We start from the raw sequence: 27966 nt of genomic DNA, 5'->3' as shown, positions 1-27966 counted from the left end.
TATGTTGGAACCAGCATTCAGGCAGGCAACATAAGGAGCTTGGGTCTGTTTTCCGGAGCAGCAGTGTCATCCATTACATATTTTTGAGTGATGAGATAAGATCAGACCTCTGCTTTGGGAAGATTCATGTGGTTTTGTGTATTCGCAGGGGGAAAGATCAGGCAGACGGAAATTGTGTACAGTTCTCCAGAGGGCAGGGCACCAAGTAAGGGAACGGCAGTGGGTGTGGGGAGACATAATGTTAGGGATGCTGTGGGGTTGAAATGATGGGACTTGGCATCTGATTGATGGAGAATTTTGGGGATGGGGCAGGAAAGGGGAAGGAATGAGTCCAGGATGGCAGAGCGAAGTTTTGGGCCTGGGAGTAAAGGGTAACAATTGGTGAGTCAAAGGAAATAGTAAAGTGAGGCTAGGAGAACAGTGAAGGTTACATGTTAAATAGTGACCTCTGGGTACAGGACAGGGATCCAAGTGGAGATAGGAAATAAGCAGAGGAAATATTGCCTTGAAATGGAGCTTTAGAGTTACCTGCCAAGAGGGCCGCCATGTTAGATGACATTACAAGGGAACAAAGCTAGAGGGAAAAGATTCAAGGACAGAACGTTGGGAAAATACCTATTTTTAATGGATGGGAGGATGAAGAAGAACCAGAGAAACAATCTCAGGAAGAGTGTTAGAAAGTAGAAAGAGATTGACTCATTCAACACAATTGAGTGGCTACTATTTGCCAGGCACTGAGGAACCAAAAACAGATGCAGTTCCTGCTCTCCTGGAGTTTCCAGTCCAGCTATATTGCTCTGGACCCATTCACTTGATGAGTGTGGCCATCACATAAGCCAGTGGAGGAGGGGGTACAGGAACAGTAACGCCAGATGTTCCTGAGAAGGAAGAGGCTCAGTCATTGCATTTGCTGCCTTTGTTGAGGTTATTGATTATTTCAAGACAGCAGATGTAGGAAGCTTCCTTTGATGAGTCCATGGTTCTAACCGTGGGCCGTTTCCACCCACTTTGCCGTGTTAGGACCTCCAGGTTTAATGACTCCCCTCATCTTTATGCAGAAACCTATGTCTGGGACCTTGACATCCCATTTTATCATTCTGGAACCTAGGCCATTTTGATTGTTAACTTGTCTCTAATATCTGGAGTGGCCATATAATTTGTTGTCCAAATTTGGACACTTTTGAGAGAGAAAGGAAGCACTATTAATAATTACCTTGAGATGACAAAAATCAATCAGGACCATCTCAAGCAAAAAGACACATGAATATGTTGCTATACTGAAATGAAAGTCATTTTTAGCTCATTAAGATTTTCCTGAAATTCTCAACTCAAATTTGTGAAAAAATTTTAATGCCAGATGTTTTGTAATTTTTTCTTAGGAAATCTGGAAATGTGTTCGTACACACACCAGGCCTTGTTCATGGACTTAAGTCAGGTGTTGTGTGTGTGCAGTATTCTGCAAATACCTGTAGACCCTCTCGTGATTAATAGAAACACAAATAATTTCAAAGGCATCGTTGAATGTACTGCCTTTATGTAGTCTTGCCATTAGATATTTTTTCCTTAAACGTTAGGTAAGGGAAGTGCAGCTTTCTTTTTTATGTAGGTGGTCCACAAAACTTTTTGACACTTAAAAAAAATGGTTCTCCTTGTCTATCGAGTCATTGCTTACGATAGACAGGAGTTGAACACAGCGGTGAAAGATCGAAGTATGACCTAGCCCATCCAGTGGGTTACTAGGCACCTGTTAAAAATGGTGTTTTAGAAGTGATGTATTTATTGGCACCAAAATATGTTTACAATATACTGCAACATGTTTCTGTGACCCCAAGAGACCCGGAGCCCAGTTGGTACTAGGAGCACTTCTAAAGTGTGTCCTTGGAGTAAGCCAGGCTGTGGGGAGATCTGCGTTACATGCTGTTGATCCGCTCGTAAATTTGACTTCCGTGGCTGTGCTTTGGCGTTGTCCAGTTCTCTAACGCTGAGGGTTATTTTAAGTAGCCCAATGAGACATCTCGTGGACAGCATTTACTGAGCATAGAGTTGTACAGAGTCCACCAGTTCCTCTCTGGGACCCGTGGGAGAAATTTTGCACATGTCCAATTCTTGATGCTGTGTTTTTAATACTTCTTTCTTTTTTGGGTACTGTGAATCAAGTATCTGATCATGTTTCTTTGAATGGATGTCTGGGAAACTCGGGAACCCGTTGATAGTTCCCTTCCAACAGTTGTAAAGTTGTGCAGTCTCCCAGTGGCAGACTTTGGGTACCGTCCTCACCTCTCAGCTTTGTCTCATTTTTCATGCCATTATCTTCTCTTTGCCCTGATTTGCCCAGTTAGTTATTTTATTTTTGCTGTTTTGTGTGTGTGCTTTTGGAGCTCACGTCAGATCTTTTTCTTCTTCTTGTTTCCCAGGTGGGGAAGTATTGAGTATTTCAGCATTGTGGCTTCTTGGAGGTGGTCGGCTCACAGTAGCTTTTGAATTCTGATGTGTTAGCGGCATCTTATTTTAATCTAGCTGCTTCCTGTTGGAATACTTCAGGACAAAGCTTATTTCTAATTTTAGTATGATGAAGGCTATGAAAAGCAGCTGATGCGCAGACCCTAGGTGAAGCTTTGTAGGCTTTTCAAGTCTGAAAAAATCACTTTATGAAAGAAAGATTCGTAACAATTAGCAAAACTCCTGAATCATTCAATTTTACTGGAAAAATCACTTTTTAAACAGATTCTTGGCCTTAAAGGTACAGTGAGGGGAGCGGAAATTCTTTTTCCATCTCCATCAGTGTGGTGGAGCCTGGTGGAGCCGTTTCCTCTCCACTCCATTGAAAACTGGGCCTCAGAGCCTTGAGTTTGCTTTGTAACTTTTATTGAAAAGCAGGAAATGAAAATGACTTTTTGAAAGTAAAAGTTCTTAAATGCCTCCCACAATAAATATAAAGAATAAATAATAAGTATAAAGAAATAAGTATAAAGAATTAGTGCCGAAAAAATAACTGCTTCTCGATTTATGAGAAGAAAAGATTTGGAATGATTTTTTGAGATCGGTTCAGAGCCTCAGCTGTTCTGTTCATAGTAGTTAATAATAAGGGCCTCTGATTTATAGCTTTGACCGGCCAGGAGGTGTACCATGTATTTAACATAGAATGTCTCTATTTCTCCCACAGCCGTGTAACTTAGGTGTCTTTCATCCCGTTTTTACAGGGAGAGGGAATTATGAGGCTCACAGGCTCTTGTCCAGGCCACACAGCTACTTAGTGACAGGGCTGTAAGCTGAGTCTGTAGCGTATGGACTACAATGACAGAAGCAATTTTAGCCAATACTACATTGTGTTGACTGTGCCAGGGAACACAGTGTGTTCCTTCTATGTGAATGGTGGCCTCCGCCCCTAACGTCGTTGTGAGGGCTCAGTTCTCCCCACTGTACAGATGAGGAACTGGAGGCATGAGGATACCTGCCCAAGGGTATGCACACAGCTGGCAAGGGCTAGGGCGATTCTCGCACCACCCTTCTGGCCTCGGCATCCGTGCTCTTCATCGCCAGGCCAACTGCATCCCAGTTAGAATAGGAGGAAGTGTCCATATCCCAACCAGAAAAGGCCCTGACACTAAGCTCCATCTCAGTGCTCACCTTCATCATGGAAGCAGATGGGTGTGCCTGGAGGAAATGCCTCTGGCAGCAAGGGTGGGGTTCGGTGGGGAGCTTGCGGAGAGAGTGAGATGGACAGGGGATGCGGAGATACCAACCGCGATGCAGTTCTAGGCATCGGACACGTGGGTTCTCTCAAAGGGCGCAAGGCTGAGGAATGTGAAACCAGTTGGGAGAGCTTACTAATAACCTGGGCAGAAGATGGGGGAGTGGAGCCAGACAGATTCCATGGTGTTTATGAGGCAGATGGAGACAGATTGGAGAGGTATTTGTTAGTTGAGTTGCCAGGGCTTGCCGGTGATGGAAAACCCCTCATCTGTGGTTGTCCCACCTATTGACCTCAGATAACAACCACACTGCTCTTCATCTCAACTCCTTCCGTTGGCCAACTCCCATGGAATTATGTTGTTGTTCTTGAGGCACCTGTTGGGGGCTGACCTGTGCCTTGTAGAATGTGTGACAGCACCCCTAGCGTACCCACTACATGCCAGGAACACCCCTCCCCCATTTGTGGCAATCTAAAGTGTCCCTAGACATTGCCAGATGTCTCTTGAGGGGGGAAACACAGTCACCCCCGGTTGAAAACCACGGCTTAGGGGCAGGACTGACCATCAGTGTAAACTAGAACAGAATTCCCAATGGCCCACCACCTCCCAGTTGTTGCATTTAACACTTAAAAATAAACGTCCGTTTTTGGGAAAGCCTGGAGTTTTGAAGGCATTTACTTCCAAAGGGGTGCAGATCAGAAAGTTGGAGAATTTGGGTCCCTGCCTTCAAAGATTCTTCAGCTTCTTTTAGTATAGTGAAACTTCTGTGTATTTGTGTAAGAGTGTTGGGTTTTTGAGTTTTAGTTTTTTAATTTTTGTTTTTATTTAGGACATCTTCCTAATGTCCTGAATATGGAGATGACGCTTGAAGAAGCACTTCGGCTTGTGAATAGGAATGTGTGTGTGTGTGTTTTAATACTCAGTTCTTGAATTAGCTGATCATTGACATTGGTGTCCCAGATTTTGAAGTATTTATGTAAGCAAATAGTTGAATTTAATTGTTTGACAGAAGGGATTTGCTTGCCATATTGTTAAATGAAATTGAAGACAGTGCAGTTGACCTTTCCAGGTGGGGGGGGGGAGTAGGATGTGTTTTTGTACGTGATGCAAACTGAAATGTGAACAGCAGGACCATGTGGTGTTCAGAAACTTTTATCATAATTTCAGTGGATAAATAATGTGCTTGACAGTTACGTTTAAAATTATGCCTGATGCTCATGCAAAATGTGGGCACAGTGCTTTGGGAGATGAGGAAGAGCTGAATTAGGAGTCTTTTCTACCTCGTGATGCACTATGTCATCTATAAACAAAAAACAGCTTGGTGTCATGTGAGGATTATCCTTATACAGTTTGGTATCGTGTCTGGGGAAGAGATTCAAATTGCTGTTGATTGACAATTTGCTGAATAAGAAAGATCATGTTATCTTAATACTTTAATAGGTCATTTTTAAATGGTGTGATTCTTTTTCTCTCACTAAAGATTAGTTTTATGCCACTAAATAAAATTTAATCTATCACTCGGATTTAAATAATAGTAAATGCTTAGAAACAAATATTGTGCAGCTGATAGCTTGTTAAAATTTGCTCTGGGTTTGGTTTTATTAGCTCTAGGTGGATTATATAATTATAAGCCCACTTGGGTCATGTTATTACCTTATCTCACCCGAGTTTCACGTGACAAATCCTGTCTTGGTCTTCCTGTGCGGAATTTCTGTGGCCTTTCATGGTAAGACTTGGGAGAGTGATTCTCATTTGTGGCCTAGGGTTGACTCTGGTGGCCTGGGCCGGTGGGTTGGTGATGCATGGGTCTGTGTGTTCACATACATCAGTACGAGCTGAGAAGTATTGATTTACCAGTTCTACAGGCATGAAATACTTGTTATTAGTGTCATAATACATTAAGGAAGAACTCAAGTTTATATAAATGTCTCGTTTAGTGTCTCTTTTTCTCCTGATTTGAATAGCTCATACTTTTACACTGAAGTTGTAAATCCTACAAGCATAATATGTCATAGTTTGTAGGAATGAATGGATATTAAATGTCTTACCTGAAGAGCAGATGATGTGTTTTACCCATTGATCCTTAAATAAAAAATGAGCTATTTCCCCTGAATATTTATTTCCCTTACTTACAGCACTAGTATGTTTATTTTTCTTCAGAGTTGAAAAAAAAAATAGTGACTTTTTTTGGGTTTTGATCCTGCTCTTTATTTGTTTAAACGAACGCCTGTTACATGCCTGCTGTATTGTGGGCACCAAGCTTTAATGGAGGTGGTTCCCAGGGATTCACGGGAAACCGCAGGCTCCCCGGCTTTGGGGCGGGGCGGAGGACTGTGAACGGTTGGGTTTTATTCTGTTTTCTGTCTCAGTCACTGCTGATGCAGTGTCTAGGTAACAATTTGTTAGGTTTGTGACGATGTCGAATGAGTGAACGGATGAACGAATGCACAGAAGATGCGCCGCTGTGCCTCTCTAGTTGTGTCTCGTGGAGCGCGGCGCAGCGGAAGTGGGGTTTCCTGTCAAGGGGCGGGACAAAACGTGCTCCGGCCGAACGAAGCGTGATGGCGGCCGAGGGCGCTCTCAATGCAGTAGTCGGGTAGCGTTCAAAGAAGTTGCCGTCAAGAACTTGCCAGTTGCCTTGTCTGTCCCTCGTTTTAATGCCCTACGTCTATTTTATGCTGTGAATGTTGTAAGTATAACAGAAATTTCTGTCTTGTGAGGTACCTCCATATCTCTCTCCCCTCAGGAAAAAGGCGGGACCTCTGTTGCCCTGTAAGTCCGCAAGTTCTTACAAGGAAGGAGGCCATAAGGAATTAAATCATAGAACTTCATATTGAAAATAGTAATGGTGGGGATTTAGAAATCACCCTCATTTTTTTCTTCTGAACCTATTGTCTTAGAGTTGGCACTAAAGCCGTTGCTTTTCCTTTGTCGTCTTTTTTTTCTTTTTATCATAGTCTTTAGATTTGTACTGTCTAACATGGCAGCCATTGGCCACATGTGACTGTTTAAACGTAAATCAATGAAAGTTAAAGAGAATGTAACAGTCATTTCCTCAGTTGTACTAGTCGCATTTCCAGTGCTCAGTAGCCACATGCCTTATGGGACAGTGAAGATGCGGTACAGAAAGTTTTAGCAGACAGATGAGATTGTGGTTACTCAGACTTTCGCCTAATGGATATTCCAGGGAAGATAGAGGAAAAAAAAATCTCAGCTGAAGCAGAGAGAAATTTCACACTAAGTGACTAGAACAGTGAATAAAAATTGAACATATCCAAAAAAATTACTGCATGAAGACTCCTCATCGTGTCACTTTAGAATGTTAGGGGTAAGGTAGTATCTAAGCACTTTCCTGGGTTTAAAGAAAAGTCGTGTGAAGGATCTGGAATCACGATGACATCAGATTTCTTAACAGCACTGGAAGTTAGAAAACAGACTGAGCATAGAATTCTATGAAAATAAGTTTTCACTCAGAATTTACTCCGAATTTTCACTAGGTGTTAATGAAGAATAGAATTAAGTTATTTGTACATATTCAGGATATCAATACAATTTAGGTTTTACAGTACACTTCTCAGGAAGCTACTGGAGAATGTGTCCCACCAAAATGGGAGAATAAACCAAGAAAGAGGGAGATATGGGATCCCAGAGACAGACGGAATTCTCAGGATATTGGTGTGGTTTCAGGGCTCTTTAGCAGGCCTAATGCTGACAAGTATAGACTGGAGCAGAGACAGGAAATTTCGGAAGGAAGGTCTGGTGTGTATGTATTCGGGGAGGGGGTGTGTGGAATGGAGTTGGAAAGACATGGAAGTGACAGATTACCCTAGAGTTTTGATTATGTGAAAAATTGAATTGAAAGATTGTGGAGAATGTTGGAAGAATCACCCAGGAAAACTAAGGAAATAAAAACAGAGGCAACCAGTGACTCCAGGAAAACACAAAAGTTGTGCAAGGCAGGAATCATAATCATGCTGTACTTCTCAGCAGTGCCCATTCCACTGTCGAAATAATATATAGAGAGCATAGATTTAACCAAAAACGGTTACAGTATTGGGAAAATGTGGGAGAGTAAGCACAGGATTGGTGATGGGAATTTAAAAACCCAAATTCCTCATCTATATGTGAGAAAATCAAGTAAGTAATATCTAAAGTTGCTAGGGAATATTATAAGCAGGTTATTTAGAAACGTGGAAGTCAATACTAGGGAACATTGCCAATAATTAAAACAATTCTAAGATTTCAAAGCTGTTGCTTTGGTAAGTAGAATTGGCGATAGATGGTGCTAAAAAGCTTGTTATTAAAAAGAGGAATCTTTTGCTTCGCCGGTAGTTTACTTTTTAAAACTTTGTATATGTATTACTTTGAAAAGAATAAAAATGGTTTGGAAAATGAAAGTTTATAGGATATACCTCCTGTAAAGTTATAGAAATTTTGGTAGGGTCCACCTTGGCAATATTGCTATTTGGGCAGATAATTCTTTGTTAAGGGGGGCTGTCCTGTGGCATGTTTAGCAGCATCCTGGCCTCCCTAGGTGCCAGTAACATTCTTCCTCCAGTCCTGACAACTAAAAATGTCTCTAGACATTGCCCGGTGTGCCCTGGGAGGTGAAGTCAGCCTCATTTGAGAACCACTGATTTAAAGGATTTAAACTCTGTTGTTGAATGAATCGTCTCAGTATATAAAAATGCTGTTCAGTATTGGTAATGCAGGAAACAACGGCTTCATCACACCCATCTGGAACCCCGTAGCACATGAAGTGGTTCAGAATTCTCTGGCTGCTCCTGCCCGTACCCAGCTTAGCCCCTGGCGCTCGGCCTGGTTAATTCAGGGCGCACTATAAAAACAAAAGGGCTCAGGAGGAAACTGCAGCTTCTCTGTGGTGCTTGGTAGCTTCTGAAAACATTTTAGATTTTTCACGTTTTCATGATGGTACAACTTGAATTTCTGCAGAGTGGGAATGTTAGTCATTCCAGCAACTTTGGAAGAGGCTGCACCTTTGGATACATTGCTGTGCTCAGCTGGCTGCAGGACAGATAGATACACACGTTCCTCTTCTCCCCCCTCCCCCATCAATCCTGTGGCAAGTTCTCGGTTCAGTTCTTTGGGAGTGTTTTCCCTTAGAATTTGCAGAGGAAGTCAACAGGAAAATGGTTCCTCAGATTTTCTGATGTGGATGAAACCTCATAAATAATTTAATACTCTCATTTCACAGCTGAGGAATCGCTGTTCCAGAGAGAATTTCTTATAATTAATTAGGAGCAAAGTGAGGCCTGTAACTCTGCTTTTTTCCTTCATTTTTTAATACAATGTACGTGCACGGTAGTGCTGTGGAATGAAGACAGAATGGAGCAGTGAAATGGATCAGGCGTCTGGCAAGTTTTGACAACATTTTCACAGTTAAGAGTCCTGAGCACTGTTTGCTGGGGGTATGACCCCTTGTAAGCTTAGAGAAAATGAAAAAAAAAGAAAAGAGACATGAAGTGGAGTATCTAAAATCTTTTCATGAAGTGCTCCATTACCCAAATTCCTGATGGTCCACACTGTGCCCCACTGGGGGATGGGGTCTAGGATGATGCAGGAGCAAGACACAAAAGAAAGGCTGCTGTCCCCCACCCCGCCCCGGTCTCCTAGCACTTGTCATGGGGGCGGCCTTTGAGCCAGTGTGTACCACCACCACAGCTGTTCTTCCACTGGTGGCCAAAATAGTGAAATGGGTCCATACTAGTTGGGTGTGGAGCTCCTTCTGGGATGTTCCCTGCATCCTGACATTCCCGGAGATGGTTTCCCTGCCCCCACATGGTTCAGCAGATACAGGATTACCTGCTGGCCCAGCTAGGGGGCCCCTGGCTCCAGCTTGGCTGGAGCCCTGTGGGTCGTCGAGCTTTGGAGTCGCCCCTGCTGGGAGTGTGCCGTCTGCAGGGCCATCTTGCCCAGGTAGCCCCTTCTTCCTGTACCGGACGGGGCAGCCCATTATGTCCACCGACCAGGCTTCTGGTACTCTGCCTGTCAGCATCCTCTTTCCCCAGCACCATGACATGGTTAGAAACCTCAGAGCCCTCTTCTGGCCCCGTTCGTTGCCTCCAGCACCACTCAAGCTGCAGCCCCTTTCCCTTCCTCCTCGCCCGACTTCCTGGGCCAACAGGATGGCCGCTTCCTGTGTGAAGCCTCTCTAGATTTCTTCCATGCAACGAGAATATGAAGACATGATTCCTTGTCATCCGCTGCCCTCCTTGTCATCCGTTTCTCAGCAGCAGTTATTTGCTAATTGCTCCTTGATTTTTGAGAGACACCTGTCACTAGAAGCCAGGGACAGCACACTGTTCTGGATTTCCTCCTGCCTTGTCACACATTTCTCCGCCTCACTGACCAGCTCCTTCTCTAGGCTTCGATTCTCAGCTTATAGTCTTTAGACCAGTAGTTCTCAACAGGGCGATTTTGCCCTCCAGGGGACACTTGGCAATGTCTGGGGTCAGTTTTGGTTGTCACAATGTGGGAGGGGAGTGGATTGCTGCTGGCATCTAAGTGGGTAGAGCCCAGAGATGCTGCTCAACATCCTACGATGCACAAGGCAACCCCACAACAGAGAAATCTGATCCCAAATGTCAGCAGTGCCAAGAATGAGAAACCCTGCTTTAGACGTTCCTGTCCGCGCCCGGAGCTCCAAAGATCGGGGTTATAGGATGACTCCCCAGCTCAACTCTAACCGTGACCTCTCCCGCTTGCTCAGGCTTGTGTATTTAACTACCTAGTTAACAGTCCACTTGGAGGTGGAATGGGCATTTCAAAGTTAACACATAAAAAGTCCTGATTTCTCCTCTCCTCAGCCTTCCTGCATCCCAGGAAATGGCTCCGCCTTCCAAGTTGCTGCTCAGGCCCTGAACTAGACGTTGGCCGTGGTTCTTTCCTGCCCGTCCCCATCACGCCTGCACTCTACCACGAGTCCTTAGAGCTCGTCGCCAGAGTGTCTGAGAGCCCCATCTGGCCTCTCCTTTGCATCCCTCCTCTTCCCTGCTCGCACCGTGCGAGCCGCCCATTTCTCTGCTGAGCAGGAGCTTCACTGGGTTTTGTTCTAAGCCCGATGGGAGCCCCTGAGGGTTTTTAGGTAGAAGGATGATCAGATTTTCTTTTCTCATGAAGTCTGGTGCTTGGTGAACAGTGTGCAGTGTGTGGGGCATGCGTAGGATCACACTCTTTTCCGGGGCTGCAGAGTCCTCTGTGATCTGGGACCCGCTGCCACTCGCTTCTGCTGCCCAGCGCACTGGCCTTCCTCCCTCTCTCCAAGGTCATTCTCACCGCGGGACATTTGCACGTGTGCTGGGCCTGTAGCCTGGCCTCTCTTGCCCCTGTTCCAGCACTCCCTCCTCAGAGAGCTCCGCCCCAGCCCCCAGTGTAGAGTACTCCTTGCCCCCTCATTACTTTCTATTTCCCTACCTAGTTTGACTTTATTATTTCTCTCATCTTCAGTGATCTTTTGTGCATTTGCCTCCTGGTTTTTGTCCCTGCTCCTCCCTCACCAAATCCCCCTTCTCACTGCCAGGACGGATTAGTCCACAAGATCAGAGACCTTATGTGTCCCTAATACCAGAGCGGCATGGAGCGCCATTTCCATTGTCCCCAGGACTGAATGAGTAGTTGTCGTCAGTAAGAATTTGCTCAGTTATGTTGGATCTAGAAATACCCGTGTTTTCACTTAGCATGGTTTAGGATGGTAGAGAAAAATGTGGCTATCGTGAGAGCAGAGTAGATTTTTCGGTACTGAAATTCTCAGGTGACATGATCACAGTCGGTTCTGAGCTGATGGAAGTTTTGAGCAGATTTGTGTGAACAGTCTCATTGCATACTTTAAATGGAGATGGAGGCCTTACGTTCACCAGCTTTGATTGTCCACCGTCTGATGTGGTTATTATTTCAGCTTCGTGATACCCCTAATTCGGATATCTGCCTGCTTATGGAATAGACCAGAATATACTTCAGGATTTTTTCACTGACAGTTTTTGCCTTACTTTGGATATTTTTCATTAACAGGTAACTGAAGACAGAAAACAGACCTAAAAATAAACCACGGAAGGAAGAAGGGACTTGCCTACATTTGGCTCTGAGTAAGTGGAATTGTAACTTACTACATGATGGATGTCCTGTCAGCCTCACCTTGTTTTCTGTGCTTCAAAATTAAATATTACTGTGTTGGCTATATATACTGGAAACAGTGATTTCTCAAGATTTCTTGTAATGTGTGGTTTTGCTAGCAAAAAATGCTATATATTTGCATCAGCACTTTATAACAAACTGCTTTTTTATTTAGCTTCTGGAAGTCAGAAGTTTTACGAAAGAGAAATCGAGATGATTATTCAAGTGTATGCTTTCTAGAGAAGCATTGTTTCTCTCTTCTTTCTCATATACATTGAGGTACTTATTTTTCCTCAGAAGGCTGACTTATGACAAACAAACAAAGGTTTCTGCCTTTTTGTCTGTTACAGGTTCCCTTTGTCTTATATCTTCTTCTCAGAATGTGTTTGGAAAACGACAGGCAGCTATGTAACTACTTGTAGACCAGCTAGAATTTTCCATAAAAACCTAGTTTGGCACGATCCCGAGGCAGCATGGCCTGTGATGTAGGCCCCCAGGGAGGCATTTTCCTTCAGTCTGAGCCCTACATGGACTGTTGTCAGGATAGAGAGAATCCAGACTCACCCAGAAAGGGGCCTTCTGAGGTCTGGAGCTGCCATATTGGCTGTTCTGTTTCACCCAATTTATAGTGAGGCCCGATTCTCAGCTAAATCAAGTGCATCCTTTTCAGACCACTTTGAGAAATCTTCCATTTCCAGGGTTACTTTTCTTTGAATCTGTTACTTCTGGAACATTGTGGAGTATACAAAGATGTGTGAGATATGTCTTGGTTTTTGGGTGAGGCATTACAGATGCACCAGAAGTGCGGGCGGGCAGAAAGCCGTGGTGTGGATGGGTGTCCCGTGGATGGTACAGGCATTTCTTGCTGTGGGAATTCCGAGAAAGGGCCTGCCAGTGTGTGTGGAACAGCCTAGGAAGGCCAGAGCTTCCTCTTGGAAGAGAGACTTGACTTGGGTTTGGTGGTGGGTGGGATTTTGATACATGCTGAAGAAATGTGTTCTAGATGGAAGACTCTATGGCCAAAGGTAAGGAGCCAAGAATAAGGAAGCATTTTGTTTTGTTTTTTTTAAGGGAAAAGTTGACAATCCAGTTTGGTTGAATGGAGGGTAGTGATGGGGGAGCAGACAAGGCGTAAGGAAAAGGCAAGGACTTTGAACTTGACCTGCCTACACAGTGCCCAAAGGAGACTTTGATGCCCATTCTCTTGGCATTAGAGCTGCCGTCTCTGTCTACCTGGACACACCTGAAGGATATGCCTGAGGGATACACCCCGTCAGTAATGGAGGGGCAATGTGTAGTTTGAAAGAGCACCAAAGGGGTCTCATGATCAACCCCCATGGGGGAAGAAAGAATAGTAAATCATAACCAAATGCTTCTATAATGCTTACTGTGTGCCAGACACTTCCATTTTTTGGTAACAACGTTATTGAGATGTGATTGACGTAGGTGACAGTTCACCCATTTGAAGTGTACAATTCAGTGGTGGTTAGTGTATTTCACAGAGTTGTGCAACTATCACCACAATGGATTTTAAAACATCTCTTCACTCCCCGGAGAATCTCATACCCATTAGTAGTCATTCCCCATTCCTGCCTCCCACAGCCCCTGACAACCACAGTCTACTTTCAGTTTCCATGGATTTGCCCGTTATGGAAGTTTCGCATAAATGGAATCATACAATATGTGTTCTCTGTGGATGGCTTATTTTTACTCAGTGTAATGTTTTCAAGGTTCACCATGCTGTAGCGCATGTCAGTACTTCATTCCTTTCTGTTGCCAAATGCTATTCCATTGTGTGAGTAGACCACGTTTTGTGTATCCGTTCATCAGTCAGACACTATTTTTGAAGGCTTCTATTTTAAATAATGTTAGACTCAAAAGAAATTGCAAAAATAGTACAGTGAGTTCCAGAGTACCCTCCCCAACCTTCCTCCAGTGATAACATCCAACATGAAGATACTGCGTCATCAAGAATAGGATATGGACATTGGCACTGTTGGCACAAATGCAGACCTTATCAGAATTTCACAGGTTTTACGTGCACTTGTGTGTGTGTGTCTCTTTGTGTGTGTGCGCCCGTGCATGCACACATGTGCAGTTGTGTGAAATGTTCTCACATGTACAGATTCGTGCAACCTCCACCATCATCCTTTGCAGAATAAGGAAAGCTCCTTATGCTACTCCTTTATGGTCACCCTCTCCATCTCCTGGTGGAACCACTGGGTTCTCTATCTCTATCGTTTTATCTTTTCAAGAATGTTACATAGGGGCCGGCCCGGTGGTGCAGCGGTTAAGCGCGCACGTTCGCTTTGGCGGCCCGGGGTTCACCGTTTCGGATCCGGGGTGCAGACATGGCACCACTTGGCAAGCCATGCTGTGGCAGGCATCCTACATATAAAGTAGAGGAAGATGGGCACGGATGTGCACTCAGGGCCAGTTTTCCTCAGCAAAAAGAGGAGGATTGGCAGTAGTTAGCTCAGGGCTAATCTTCCTCAAAAAAAAGAAAGAATGTTACATAAATGGAATCACACTGCACGTGGCCTTGGGAGACTGCTGTTATTCACTTAGGCTAAAGCCCTGAGCCCCATCCGAGTTGTTGTGGGTATCAGCAGCTCGTGCCTTTTTAATACTGAGTAATGTCCCCTGGTATGGATGTACCAGAGTTTATCCATTTACTTGGTGCACGGGTGTTTGTGGTCTTTCCAGTTTGTGGCTGTTATGGCAAGTAGGGCTGCTGTGAACATCCACGCACAGGTTTTGGTGCGAACCAGATGCTGTTAAGCCCCCATGTATTTCTCATGCAGCCCAGTGAAGTCAGTGCCTTCGTGGGCTCCCCTGTCCAGACAAGAAAACTAGGGCACAGAGAGGCTGTGAGCCTCCTGGGGTTGCAGCGGGCAGCCCGCAGTTGAAACGGCCCCCGTGTGTGTTCTCTCCATCCCTTTGCTGGCTGGCGCCCTGTCAAACCCTGGTGTTTGGCAGGTACAGCGGTCGTGCTGGGCTTCTCAGCCTTCGGGACCCCATTCAGGAGAGAGAGTTCGCCCTGGCCCAACAGGAGGAGTGCCAAAAGCACAGGCTGGGCCCCGAGCTGGGCCACTGGGGATGAAGTCTTCTCTTGGACTTCACAGACAGGGACAAACGAAAACAGCCCCACCACATAAGGAGCAAAGCCCATTGTCCTCTGGAGCTGCTTCCTCTTTTGAAGACTACTGAGTATGATGGAGAGAAGGAGAGTCAAGTTAAGGAGGCAACTTCCAGGCCTCTTCACAACTGGGACCTCAGAGATCCCATGAGGTGTTGTCAGCTTTCAGGGTGACCGAAGTCAAAATCAAGGGTCCCTTGGCTACGTGCCCATTTTATTGCTGCAAAGGACCACCTGGCTGCCCTGACCAGAGGCCGGCTGTCCAGCCACACTGTTTACTGGAACTGCCTTCAAGGGGCCAGCTTGTTTCCAGTGGGGGTTTGGCTAACCTGAGCAGTGCAAGGTGGAGCAGCCTTTGTTCCCCCGTCATTGTTGCCATCAACACGAGGACAGAGGAGGGAGAGGAACAAGGGCCAATTTGGAGTCCTACAGCTCTCGCTTCCCCTCCCGCTTCCATGACCTGCACCCCCTCAGACTTCTGGGAAGTTAGTTAGCTCCCCTGAGCTCAGTCTCCTCTTCTGTACAGTGCCGAGTTAATCCCCACTTCGTCGTGTTTTGGTACAACGTAGGAAATTGTGTGAGCACATCGTTGAGTCAATGCATGTTTCTGCTCTGCCTCCTGGTTCTTTTCCGACTTCCCCTTCCTTATTCTCAGCCTGGAAGTGATTGAGAACCCCGAAATACGCAACGTTTGCTTTTGGGCTGAGTTCTCTTTGCCCAGTGTGTGTGTTGTGTGTTGCTTGTTCTAAGCACTTGCCTTTTGCTTTCTCATGTGTCTGATTGCTGTTCTTTTTGGGATCTAAGTAACTGGGATAGCTGGTTCCTTTTTATTTGCCAGTTCCTTTTTATTCATAAAATCCAAGAAGGGCACAAAGGCTCCCGGCAGTTGTAATCAGAAGGAGCCATGACTCTGAGAGAAGCAGTGCCCTGGATCCTGAAGAATTTCCCGTTAGAATACATTAGAACTGGACGTTGTAATAAGCACAAAACAGGGACTCTGGCGGATGGCAGCTGGACAGTCCACCATGTTAACAACTAAACCAGTTGCAGGGCATTTTCATAGGACGTTGGTGAAGGCAGCGCCCCAGAGGGGTTGTCCAGCAGGCCTTTGGCGGCAGTGAGGGAGCGTGAGCTGTTGCTAATCTGTGTCTTTTCGAAAGCGCCCAAGCTTCGGAGCGCCCTCGGAACCGTAGCTTGTTGATTTAAAGAACGTGAATTCCACGTGGATAATGCAGGAGAACAATTGCTTTTTGTGGTCTCCAGCTGATGAAAGGTCCTTGAGGAAGGGTTGTTTGATAATATAATTCAGCTCTTTTTTCCTCCCTTTCAGTCTGTGGTTCAGATTTATTTAATGTTCTTTTCTTTCAAACAACATTTGTCTTCAGCTGCTTTATCGAACACCCAGAACACGCACATGCAGCCCTGCAAACAGCCCTCCTGGTTAGCGGGAAAGCTGCTTTTTCTCCCGAGAAGCTGGGCGTTCCTTTCCTCATGAACACAAGCCACCTGGGAGAGGGGTGTCGGCAGCCATGGGCTTCCCTGCCCGTGTCACGCTCGAAAGTCTGCTGAGTGTCTTCAGGATAGAATTTGACTCAGACGGACATTAATTGCGTTCTTGATTAATTCAATTCAAGAATAAACTCTTGAAATTGGCTATTGATTCTGGTTGTAAAATGGCCATGGAGGGGCCTGAAAATGATGAAAGAATTCCTTTGTTTCTGACATTTTTCACTACTTGTGGCTCTTATACCACATCAAAGTATGCCATTTTTCTTAATGTTTCCTTTTGGTTTTCTTTATAAACATGGGCAGTTCCCAAATATCTCTTTCTCAGTTTAGGATAGTGGTTCTCAACCGGGACACTTTTTCCCCCAGGAGACACTTGGCAAAGTCTAGAGACATTTGATTGTCACAAGTGGAGTGTCTGTGTGTGTGAGATCCTGGCATCTAGAGGGTAGAGGCCAGGGATGCTGCTAGACATCGTGTAGTGCACGGGACAACAGCCTCTCCCACCCCATCCCGTACCAAAGACTTATCTGCCCCCAAATGTCAGCGGTATTGAGGTTGGCCAGTTTGGGATATGGCCAAAAACTTTGAGTATATAAAATATTGCCCTCCCTCTTCTTGCACAGTAGTTTAGCGACTGCTGGCACTGGCTATGAAGCACCACGGGAAGTAATTAGATGCTTTTGGTCCTCCTACAGTGACTGTAATACTCAATATAACTGTATATTTGCAAAAGAATAAGGCTATACACTTGGATTTCTATTCCTAAATTATGTTTTTCTTTGCATTAAGAAATATATTTTTGACAACGTGATTGTATGTGCCATTCATAAACGTCAATTCAATTTAACTTCATTTAATTTATAGTCTATTAAGAAGGAAAATAATTTGCATAATTTGTTTTTTTATTGTCAGTAGTAATTCTGAATTTTATCACTTAGAATAATTATGGAATTCTCCAAATTTCCCACCTTTATAAGACACCCATATGCACAATTAGCAAATTGTTAAAGGAACCCCCAATATGAAAATAGTCCCCACAAAAAGACTATAACTGAAAGATCATGTCTTACTTAATCTCTGAGTCAGAGTTACCGAGGAGTCTTTCTTATTGTGATAAAATATACATAACATTCAATTTACCATCTTAACCATTCTTACGTGTACAGTTCAGTGTCATTAAGTATGTTCACATTATTGTGCAACCATCACCACCATCCATGTCTAGAACTTTTTTATTCTCCCTAAAGTGGAACTCCATCCCTGCTAAACAGCTCCCCATTCCCCTCTCCTGCAACTCCTGGCACCCACCATTTCGCTTTCTGTCTCTATGAAATTGACTACTCTAGGTACCTCATGTAAGAACTGTACAATATTTGTCTTTTTGTGCCTGGTTTGTTTCACTCAGTATAATGTCTTCATGGTTCATCCATGTTGTAGCATGTGTCAGAATCTCCTTCCTTTTTAAAGCCAAATAGTATTCCACTGTGTGTATAGACCACGTTTTGTTTATCCATTCACCCATCGATGGATAGTTGAGTGCTTTACAAAAACATATTTTAAAGTTGGACCCATAATGTCTGCCTCTGACTACTGTTTAGATATAGAAAATGATTCCAGTTGGCGTGTGGTGAAATCAAGTTGTACCTACGTAGAAAACTCCACAACTTTCCTCATAGACTTCCTCAAGTGCTGTCAACACAATATCCTACTGTTTTAGGAGCTCCCCTTCTGAGATCAGCTCATGTGGTCATCCCACCTACTTCTTTGTTCGCTTTAGCTTCCAAAGGAGAGAGCAGTAGAAGAATTACTTAAAGCGGTAGCTGAAGGGTCCAGAATGGCACCTATGCCAGTCCACTTCCCGCCAGGCTCTCTCGCCGTGAGCTCTCTTCCTGCCGCCTTCCCCTCCTTTGCTTATGGCCACAGCTCTCTACAATGGGCATGTATAACGGTACCTAGCTTGTCCCTGAATTTGCTTTCCACTTTCCACCTCCTGGGACTTTGCTTCTCTGCAAAAGTATAAACGTTGGCTCTGTGTGTAAACGTTTGAGACATTTTGCAATCAGCATGATGAAATCTTATCTTTATGTGAAAGGATTCTTGATTATTCTGAAATGTGATGTCTGTGACTTAAGCATCATCTCCAAAAATCAGTGCTCTCTGTTGGGATCTGACTCTGCTGGCACGTTCTCGCACTCTGAATCCTAAAGCAACTGCTCCTTACTTACAGGGATAGCTTTTCAACTCTGATGAGTTTATAACTTTATTCACATAGAACAATAGAAATGGATTTCTTTGACATTTTGCTGCAAAGTAGGACAATAGAATCGATATGGATTTCTCTGTTCATTTGTCTGGCAGATGCTGAGTGCCTTCAGAGTGCTGGGTGTTGGGATGGAGCAGGATGCTGTTTGCTAGGGCTGCCACTACAAAGCTTGGATTTGATTTGGGGTTCGGAATGGAAAATGTAGGGGGCAGGCGGAGAGCTTGAAGTGAGCTTGTTGAAATAGTAAAAATCCCATTAAAAAATCTATATTTTCTGCAGGAATTTACCTTACTTAACAAAATGCCTGCCTTTCCTATTCTTATTTATTTATTATTGGGGTCACATTGGTTTATAACATTATGTAAATTTTAGGTATACTTCATTATACTTTGACTTCTGTGTAGACTGCATCGTGTTCCCCACCCAAAGTCTAGTTTCCATCCGTCACCGTACCCATGTGCCCCTGTACCCTTTTCGTCCTCTCCCCACCCCCTTCCCTTCTGGTAACCACCATTCTCTTCTCTGTATCTGTGTGTTTGTTTATCTTCCACATATGAGTGAAATCATACAATATTTGTCTTTCTCCGTCTGCTTATTAGCATAATACCCTCAAGGTCCATCCATGTTGTTGCAAATGGCATGATTTTGTCTTTTTTATGGCTAAGTAGTATTCCATTGTATATGTATACCACATCTTCTATATCCATTCATCAGTCAGTGGGTACTTGGGTTGCTTCCAAGTCTTGGCTATTGTGAATAATGCTGCAGTGAACACAGGGGTGCATGTATCTTTTCAAATTAGTGTTTTTGTAAATAAATATCCAGAAGTGGAATAGCTAGATCATATGGTAGTTCTATTTTTAATTTTTTGAGGAATCTCCATACTGTTTTCTATAATGGCTGCACCAGTTTGTACTCCCACCAGCAGTATAGAAGGGTTCCCTTCTCTCCACATCCTCTCCAACACTTGTTATTTCCTGGCTTGTTAATTATAGCCATCCTGACGGGGGTGAGATGATAATCTCATTGTGGTTTTGATTTATATTTCCCTGATGATTAGTAATGTTGAACATCTTTTCATGTGCCTGTTGGCCATCTGTATATCTTCTTTGGAAAAGTGGCTGTTCATATCCTCTGCCCATTTTTTAATCAGGTTGTTTGTTTTTTTGTTGTTGAGTTGTTTATTTTATTTATATATATATATATGTTTCTATATATAGATAAAATATATATAAATAAATATATATAAAAATTATTTTATATATAAATAATTTTTTGGGTGAGGAAGACTGACCCTGAGCCTAATACCTGTTGCCGATCTTCCTCTTTTTTGTTTGAGGGAGATTCACCCTGAGGTAACATCTGTGCCAGTCTTCCTCTATTTTATATGTAGGATGCCTCTACAGCATGGCTTGATGAGCAGTGTGTAGGTCCATGCCCGGGATCCGAACCCGCAAACCCTGGGCTGCTGAAGCAGAGCATGTGAACTTAACTACTACGCCACTGGGCCAGCCCACTATATTTTTTTTTAATATATTTTGTATATAGAAGTTCTTTATATATTTTAAATATTAACCCCTTATAGGATATTTAATTTGCAAATATCTTCTCCCAGTTGTGAGTTTGTCTTTTCATTTTGTTGATGGTTTCCTTGGCTGTGCAGAAGCTTTTTAGTTTTATGTAGTCCCATATGTTTATTTTTTCTCTTGTTTCCTTTGCCTGAGGAGACATTCAGAAAGATGCTGTGAAGACCGTTGTCAAAGAGTGTACTGCCTATGTTTTCTTCTAGGAGTTTTATGGTTTCAGGTCTTACATTCAGGTCTTTAATCCATTTTGAGTTAATTTTTTGTGTATGGTCTAAGATACAGGTCTACTTTCATTCTTTTGAGTGGGGCTGTCCAGTTTTCCGAGCACCATTTATTGAAGAGACTTTCTCCATTGTATGTTCTTGGCTCCTTGGTCGAAGATTACCTGGCGGCATTTTTAAGTACTTCAAGACGCACATCTACCTTCTCTTATTTCAAACCAGCTACCTAAGGTGCCGTCACCTACTTTTTGTTTGTAAACCTAAGGAAAAGCGTCATTTGTAAGGCCAGTCCTCACAGCAGGAGGGTTTTCTGGCTTATACACTAGGCTGCATTTAATCTTTATTTTATATTGCTGATTAAATATGATTCAAATTTTAATTTACAGTTTCTTTTTAAAGTTAATTACCTTATTAGGTGCTTTCCTTTAAAAACCTGTAGATTGGAGGCTCTGCATTTGACAGCAATGGGGAGCAGGGTGCCTATTGGCCTTTAATATTTTTTATATCCACTTTAAAGACATTTTTCTGTGTGACCACACAGTATTTGATTTACAAAATACGTATTCCTCTAAAACACCAAATTTTAGCTGCAAATATCATGTATGCAACTGAGTTCTTTTCACAGTGTTTACTTACATGGAATATTGTTGTTTTGCACTCTGTAGCTATTTGTCTTTGTCAGCAGATGTAGGTAGAGTATTAATCTTGTATGAAATTCAGATAATCAGAGAGCAGATGGATTTATGGCCCTCAAAACCTCTAAACTCTGCAGCTGTGGTGAGCTGTTGAACTATGAATAAAGAAATTCTGGACTGTGGCTAGCAAGGGCTGGTGTGACCTGATTTGCCACAAAATACATCAGCCTGTGAGGGCTCGATTTCTTGCCATGTGTCATCTGTGGTTTGGTCCTGATGCTGTGATACTGCAGTACCGGCTGCCTGTTAGAGAAGAATGTGGGCTGAGCCGCCTGCTTCACGGGAGGAGCCGGGCCGGGGGCAGAGCGACTCCACACCCCCAGGAAGCTTTGGGGGTCCCAGGGGCACAAGCAAGGTCTTGGGTCTATTTAGTCTCTGGAGGATGAGTAGAGTATGCGCCCCAGGCCCTGTGTCCGCCAGGTTGGGGTACAGGAGAGGCCCCTCCTGGGTGTCTGAGGAAACGCAGCCCGTCCATTGAGTACAACTCCATCGAGTGGATGGCAGCATGTGCAGAAGGTAGTAGGGTATATGGGGCCAGGCAGGGATTCTGAAAATGGCTAAATCAAGAAGTGTTCTGCGTAGGAAATGCAGAAGCAATTTTGAAAATGTTACCCCTCTGTCAATACTGCAAAAGCAGTTGGGTACCCGCCTGCCCCCGCCCCCCAGCACACGTAGACTTCACTTCACCAGAGTGGAAATATCCTGTGCTTGATGGTACCCACTGTCAGAGAAGTAAGTGAGCATCATTAGTGCATTCATAATTTGCACCCTGTGCTGGGAGGGTTGTAGCAGCTTTAGCCAAAGCCTCTTTTGTTGTTGTTTGTTTGTTTGTTTTTCTCCCCAAAGCCCCAGTACCTAGTTGTATATCCTGGTTGTAAGTCATTCTAGTTCTTCTGTGTGGGACACTGCGACAGTATGGCTTGATGAGCGGTGTGTAGGTCCGCGCCCAGGATCTGAACTGGCGAACTCTGGGCTGCCAAAGTAGAGCGCGCAAACCTAACCACTTGACCACGGGGCCAGCCCTGAAAGCCATCTTTTTAAACAGCTTTATTGATAATTCATATTATCATCAGATTCACCCGTTTGAAAGTGCATGATTTGTTGTTGTTTAATGTATTCAGAGTTGTACAGCCATCACCATAATCTAACTTTAGAGCATCTTCAATACACCCATTACCAGTCACTCCCGATTTCTTCCTCCCTGCCCCTCGCCCCTGGCAACCTCTAATCTCTTTTCTGTCCCTATGGATTTGCCCATTCTGGACATTCACATAAACGGAATCCTACAATATGTAGCCTTTTGTGTCTGGCTTCTTTCACTCTGCATGATGTTTTCAAGGCTCATCCATGTTGTAGGGTATACCAATGCTTCATTCCTTTTTGTAGCCAAATATACTACTCCTTGTATGGATAGACCCCATTTGTCTATTCGTTCATCAGTTGTTGGACACTTGGGCGGTTTCCGTTGTTTGACTATTGTGAATAATGCTACTGTGAACATTCCAGTGCAAGTTTTTTTGTGGACATATACAAAGGAAGGTCAAGATGACCCAATGAACTGTTGGCTATCAAAATAATATAGGAAGATTTTTAAGACGAAATGTACATTTTTTTTAAGTTAAGGATTTTGGAGATAAGTATACTTTTAAATATGTTTTAATCTATTCGCACCCACAAAAGTGTAGCATAACGGGGCTATTTCCTGTTTAGAAGGGAATGTGTCTTTCACAGGCTGGGGATGAACTAGCGCGCGTGAATGTGCTCTCTCCGGGAGTCAGGCTGGGGCGGTGTGTCTCCATGTTTGGGCAGATACCAGGACTGTTAAAGGTAGCGCAGCATCTAGGCACAGGTTTATAGATGGACCTGGACAACTCCAGGAGTACAAAACTGGGACCAGACCCATCGGAAAAGATTGGATTACAGGATGAGATGAAGCAAGTCATTTAGGCGGGGCCACAGATCTTGCTTGGGTGAATAATTGAAGTAGGTGTCAACCATTTCCTTTTCCCCAAATCCATAATTTTAGACCGGTATAAATATCTTCCAGGTTTATACTTTTTTCATTTATTGCATGTAAATTTGGAGTAAATGCCTTCTCTCTTGACATCCTGTTTTTAAAAAATGTAGTTCTTAAAATTGTGAGCTTATCCAAGATCAAGTGGTCAGTTTGTAGAAATTCCAGTTCCTTAAATCTTTGAAAAGCACCGCATTTAAAGAAAAAGGTTGTTGGGGCTGGCCTGGTGGCGTAGTGGTTAAGTTTGTGCACTCTACTTGGCCCTGGGTTTGCAGTTCAGATCCCCTGCGTGGACCTACACACCACTCATCAAGCCATGCTCTGGCCACGTCCCACATACAAAATAGAGGAAGATTGGCACAGATGTTAGCTCAGGGACAATCTTCCTCAAGCAAAAAGAGGAAGACTGGCAACAGCTGTTAGCTCAGGGCCAATCTTCCTCACCAAAAAAGAAGGGGGGTGGTTATTATTTTCCAAGCCTATATTCTCAAATGTGCCTGGCATTAATTTGAATTTGCCCACCAGTTATTTTCTTCAAGAAGCATGCATGAGTGTTAGAACAGTAAGAAATTTTTGAATGACCTAGAACAGCGCCCCCCCCCATAGAACTTTCTATGAAGATGGAGCTGTTCCATATCTGCACTGTCCAGTGCAGTGGCCGCTAGCTGCGTGTGGCTCTTCAGCACTTGAAATATGGCAAGTGTACCTGAGGAACTGAATTTTAGATTTTATTTATTTTAATTTGTTTAAGATTAGATAGCCACGTCAGCCAGTGGCTACCCCTTATGGACAGAGCAGTTTGATCAAGAGCTTTATTTGATGGATGTGTATAGTGAGGCCCATGATGGTGGTCTTAGACAAGGTGAGTTTGTAGAAGAGCCAGACTAACCTGGGCCTTTATTTTGGGAGATACCTGGAAACCAGTGTGGTACCTACCTGTTTAGAACAGTAGTTCTCTAAGGGGGTAATTTTGCATTCACTGCCCCTCCCCAGGACATCTGGCAATGTCTGGAGGCATTTTAGGTTGTCACAACTAGGGGCTGCGGTGCTACTGGCATCTAGCACATAGAGACCAGAGATGCTACTCACCACCCTACAGTGCACAGGACAGCCTCACAACAAAGAATGATTCCGTCCCAAATGTTACCAGTGCTACAAGTAGAGAAAGCCTGCTTTAGATTCACAAGGCTGGCATGGTCCTTAGATAGGAGCTAGACAGCTACTGACCCAGTCTTATAGATGGAGAGATGGAGCTTGCTCATGGGGTCAAGCCTGGGGCAGGTGCACAGCCTGGTGGTACCAAGGCGAGGACAGTCAGCCAGGCGTCTGCCTTCCACGTTGTTGTACATTAAGTATCAGAATAGAAAGTTGATGTTTGTTATGAGTCAAAACGGTGACACAGCAACAGTCTTACGTGCCTCAGTGGCCCTCAACTGTGTACGCCCCTGTTCACCAGCATAATAGGAGATGGCTATGTTGCCCAAATGTGTCCTCATCACTTCTAGGTGTGTTTACTTACCCCTCTGAGATGTTTAGAAAGCATTTGGGAAGTTCCTCTTTGCAAGCCAGTCTTGGCAATGTCTGGCAAAAACGGAAACGATTTGTTGGATAACTGCTAAGGAACTTTAACTTCTTCATAAGTGCCCTGATGAAATGCTTAAGAATGCTAACCAGTTGGGGCTGGCCCCGTGGCCGAGTGGTTAAGTTCGCGCGCTCCGCTGCAGGCGGCCCAGTGTTTCGTTGGTTCGAATCCTGGGCGCGGACATGGCACTGCTCATCAGACCACGCTGAGGCAGCGTCCCACATGCCACAACTAGAAGGACCCACAATGAAATATACAACTATGTACCGGGGGGCTTTGGGGAGAAAAAGGAGAAAAATAAAATCTTAAAAAAAAAAAAAAAAAAAAAGAATGCTAACCAGTAAACCTGCCCCCCCCAAACATGCCCATTGAAGGTGGTCCCCCTCACTTCCCAAGTCCTCCCTCAATCAAAGTGCTGCGGTTGGAGGTGGCCCTGATACTGAGAAATACGAATTGTCCGCGTCAGAGTTAGTAATGCGCACACATTTGAACGTTCACATTGAAAATTCATCTCTGCCAAGCTGGAGCAGGCAGGAAGGAACCCTGTGAGGTGGAGGGCTGAAACAGGGCTCTGTGGATGGTGTGAAGTGGAACGAGATGATGGAATCAAACAAGCAGAGTCCTGTGCCTGAGCACAGATGGTTCGCCTGTGGCAGGATACAGGGGCAGCTTTGGCAGGGCCACTGCTCCTGGAAAAGTGGAGTTGAATTGGCCGTTTCTTTTAAGGATACTGCAAATTTCTGCAGCTTCTATCATCCTAAGGAAGCCTGGACAGTTTGCCCAACAGATAACATTGATAATAAAAACAAAGAAATTAAAGTGTGATGTTTCTAGTCCGTGAAAATCATTTTTATCCTATTTGCAAAACCTATAGATTTAAGTAGGATAGACGTGTCAGCAGCTTAATAAGACAGTTATCCAAGGAGTTGAATTGAAATCATTCACAAAAATAAGCTCTCTGGCAAACCCAAAGCCCCAGGGGAATTTTGGATCTTATTTAATGCAAAATTCCTTGAAGCAAAGACTAGCAGGCATTATGTTATGGTTCTAGGCGGTTTATTGTTTTTTCTTCCTAAATATTTGTGAATGTGTGAATTACTCTGTATGCCAACCATCGAAAGTAAAAAACCACAGAGAAGAGGAGGGAGGTGTCAGATTAATTCCTTTTCAGCAGAGAATTGAAGCATCTTGTTATAACAGAATCCATCTCGACAACAGGGTGATGCAAGAAGCTGAAACAGATGTGAAATATGTGACATGTGTGTCCACCATCAGTACATTGGGAAACCCTCTCAAAGACGTCATGGCCAGCGCTGATTTTAAATTTGAGGTGATGGGAGCTTTAGGTCACCTGACTGTGGGGTATCGAATGCACAGCTTCTAGGATTTCGATTTTACCTCTTTTGAGGACTTGCCTTCACATTTCTTGCGTCAGTACTTACTGATAGAACTAGGAATTGGAACCAGAATAATTAGATTGATTCTGCAGATCCCCGGACGTGAGCTGAGAAGGCATTGGAAAGCGTACCCTGTTTGTTCTTGCAAGGCTGCAGGAGGAAATGATGGGGAAGTGAATTGCTACGATATGGTTGTCATTTTCCTTTACACAGCACAGTATACCCTCTGCATTTGGGGATTCCAGATCTAGCGGGTGAGATGTCAGGATCCCTGTGTGGCCACTCCTAGGGAAAATTCTTTGTTTTCGCTGAGCCCCATGGGAGACAGAACTGCGCATGGATGTGAAAGAGAAGTGGTGAGCGATTTGGGGATGAATGCCGTTTTACAACTCTGCTTTCGCTCAACATGTCAGCCTTTTAATTTCAGCCTGTTACCTCTTCCCTCTGCTCCCCCGGGAAGAGAGCAAAGTGGGGAACACAGAGCCGTTTCTCCTGCGCTGGATTCTGAGTGCTCTTCAACCACTGTGACTGAGAGGAGGTCGAGGAACAGAAGAGGTGAAGATGGAGATTACTGAGGGAATCTTTAAAGGGCTTTGTGAAAATAGAGGGCGCCAGGCTGGTGCTGGCTTTGATATAAGTTAAAATCATTACATGTCCTCAAACCACTGTCATTATTTGTGGTGTTGTGGTTCTTGCTGCTATTGGAAAAATTATTGCACCATCCATCTTGAGTCTTTAGAAATTGCAACATAGAGAAGTTAAAATTTTAAAGACCCCTTTCATGTGAGGCCTGACGATATAATCATTCAGAAACAATTTTTTTTTTACCTTCCCAATAAGCCATCTGAGTGAGTCCCATTAAACTTGCATGCTTGCGTATCTATACATTCTTTTCTCGTAGTCTCTTCAGTGATGACTGGCTCTACCTTTTTTTTCTTTTTTTGAGTAAGATTGGCCCTGAGCTAACATCTGTTGCCAATCTTCCTCTTTTTTTGCTTGAGGAACATTAGCCCTGAGCTCACATCTGTGCCTGTCTTTCTACACTTTATATGTGGGTTGCCACCCCAGCATGGCTGACCAGTGGTGTAGGTCCACACCCAAATGTCAGTAGTGCCAAGACTGAGAAACCCTGCTCTAGGGTTGCACTTGCTCAATGCTGCACGAAGGGTTATCCGCCACAAGATTGTCTCCTTGGAGAGGCCAAGTCTCTGTATTGGCCAGACGTGCGGGTCTCCGAATTCTGAAAGGAAGTTGGAAAGGTGAGAGTCAAGTCAAAGGAAGCCTACACCATGTAGAACAAATTAGAGAGCGCTCCAAGCTGGTTGGGGCCGACTCCCCAGCCCGACCTGGCCGAGTCCTGACTGTGTTTCTCGTTGTGTTTTTCGTTTCGATTCTGCCGAGGTTTCTCCTGAAGGATACTGACTCAAGCCTGCTCCTCTGATTTCATTTCTTTCCAGTGCAATTTAGGTGAAGCTGGAGCAGAATGCTCCCTGAGGAGGGATTAGGAGAATCAGGCCCAGCCTTTGCTAAGTAAACGTATCCAGAAACTTCAGCATCTTTACCAGAATGCGCCTGTTTCTCTGAGTATCGTGGGGGTTGGAGGCCGTGTAACAAATGACTGTGGCTTCAGTTGCACAGATTAAATGTTGTAAAGATTCCCAGCCAGTACAGTCACATCCTTAATTATTGCTTCAGAACTGTAAGTGAATGTTTTGAGTGTTTTCATAGTAGCTTTAAG

General features: G+C 44.1%; 1 long non-coding RNA gene across 1 annotated transcript in view; it reads left to right on the top strand.

Annotated features, from left to right (window-relative positions):
• LOC124245954 (uncharacterized) overlaps nucleotides 1-27966 on the top strand; it is a 123863-nt gene that overhangs the window by 71747 nt on the left and 24150 nt on the right. The window contains exon 2 of the long non-coding RNA XR_006890363.1: nucleotides 11721-11794. This is a non-coding gene — a long non-coding RNA (uncharacterized LOC124245954). The remainder of the gene's footprint in view (nucleotides 1-11720; nucleotides 11795-27966) is intronic.

Source organism: Equus quagga, chromosome 10, assembly GCF_021613505.1.
Source record: "Equus quagga isolate Etosha38 chromosome 10, UCLA_HA_Equagga_1.0, whole genome shotgun sequence".
Taxonomy (NCBI): domain Eukaryota; kingdom Metazoa; phylum Chordata; class Mammalia; order Perissodactyla; family Equidae; genus Equus; species Equus quagga.
Note: the sequence above shows the minus strand (reverse complement) of the source record. Positions and strands in the feature narration are given on the sequence as shown.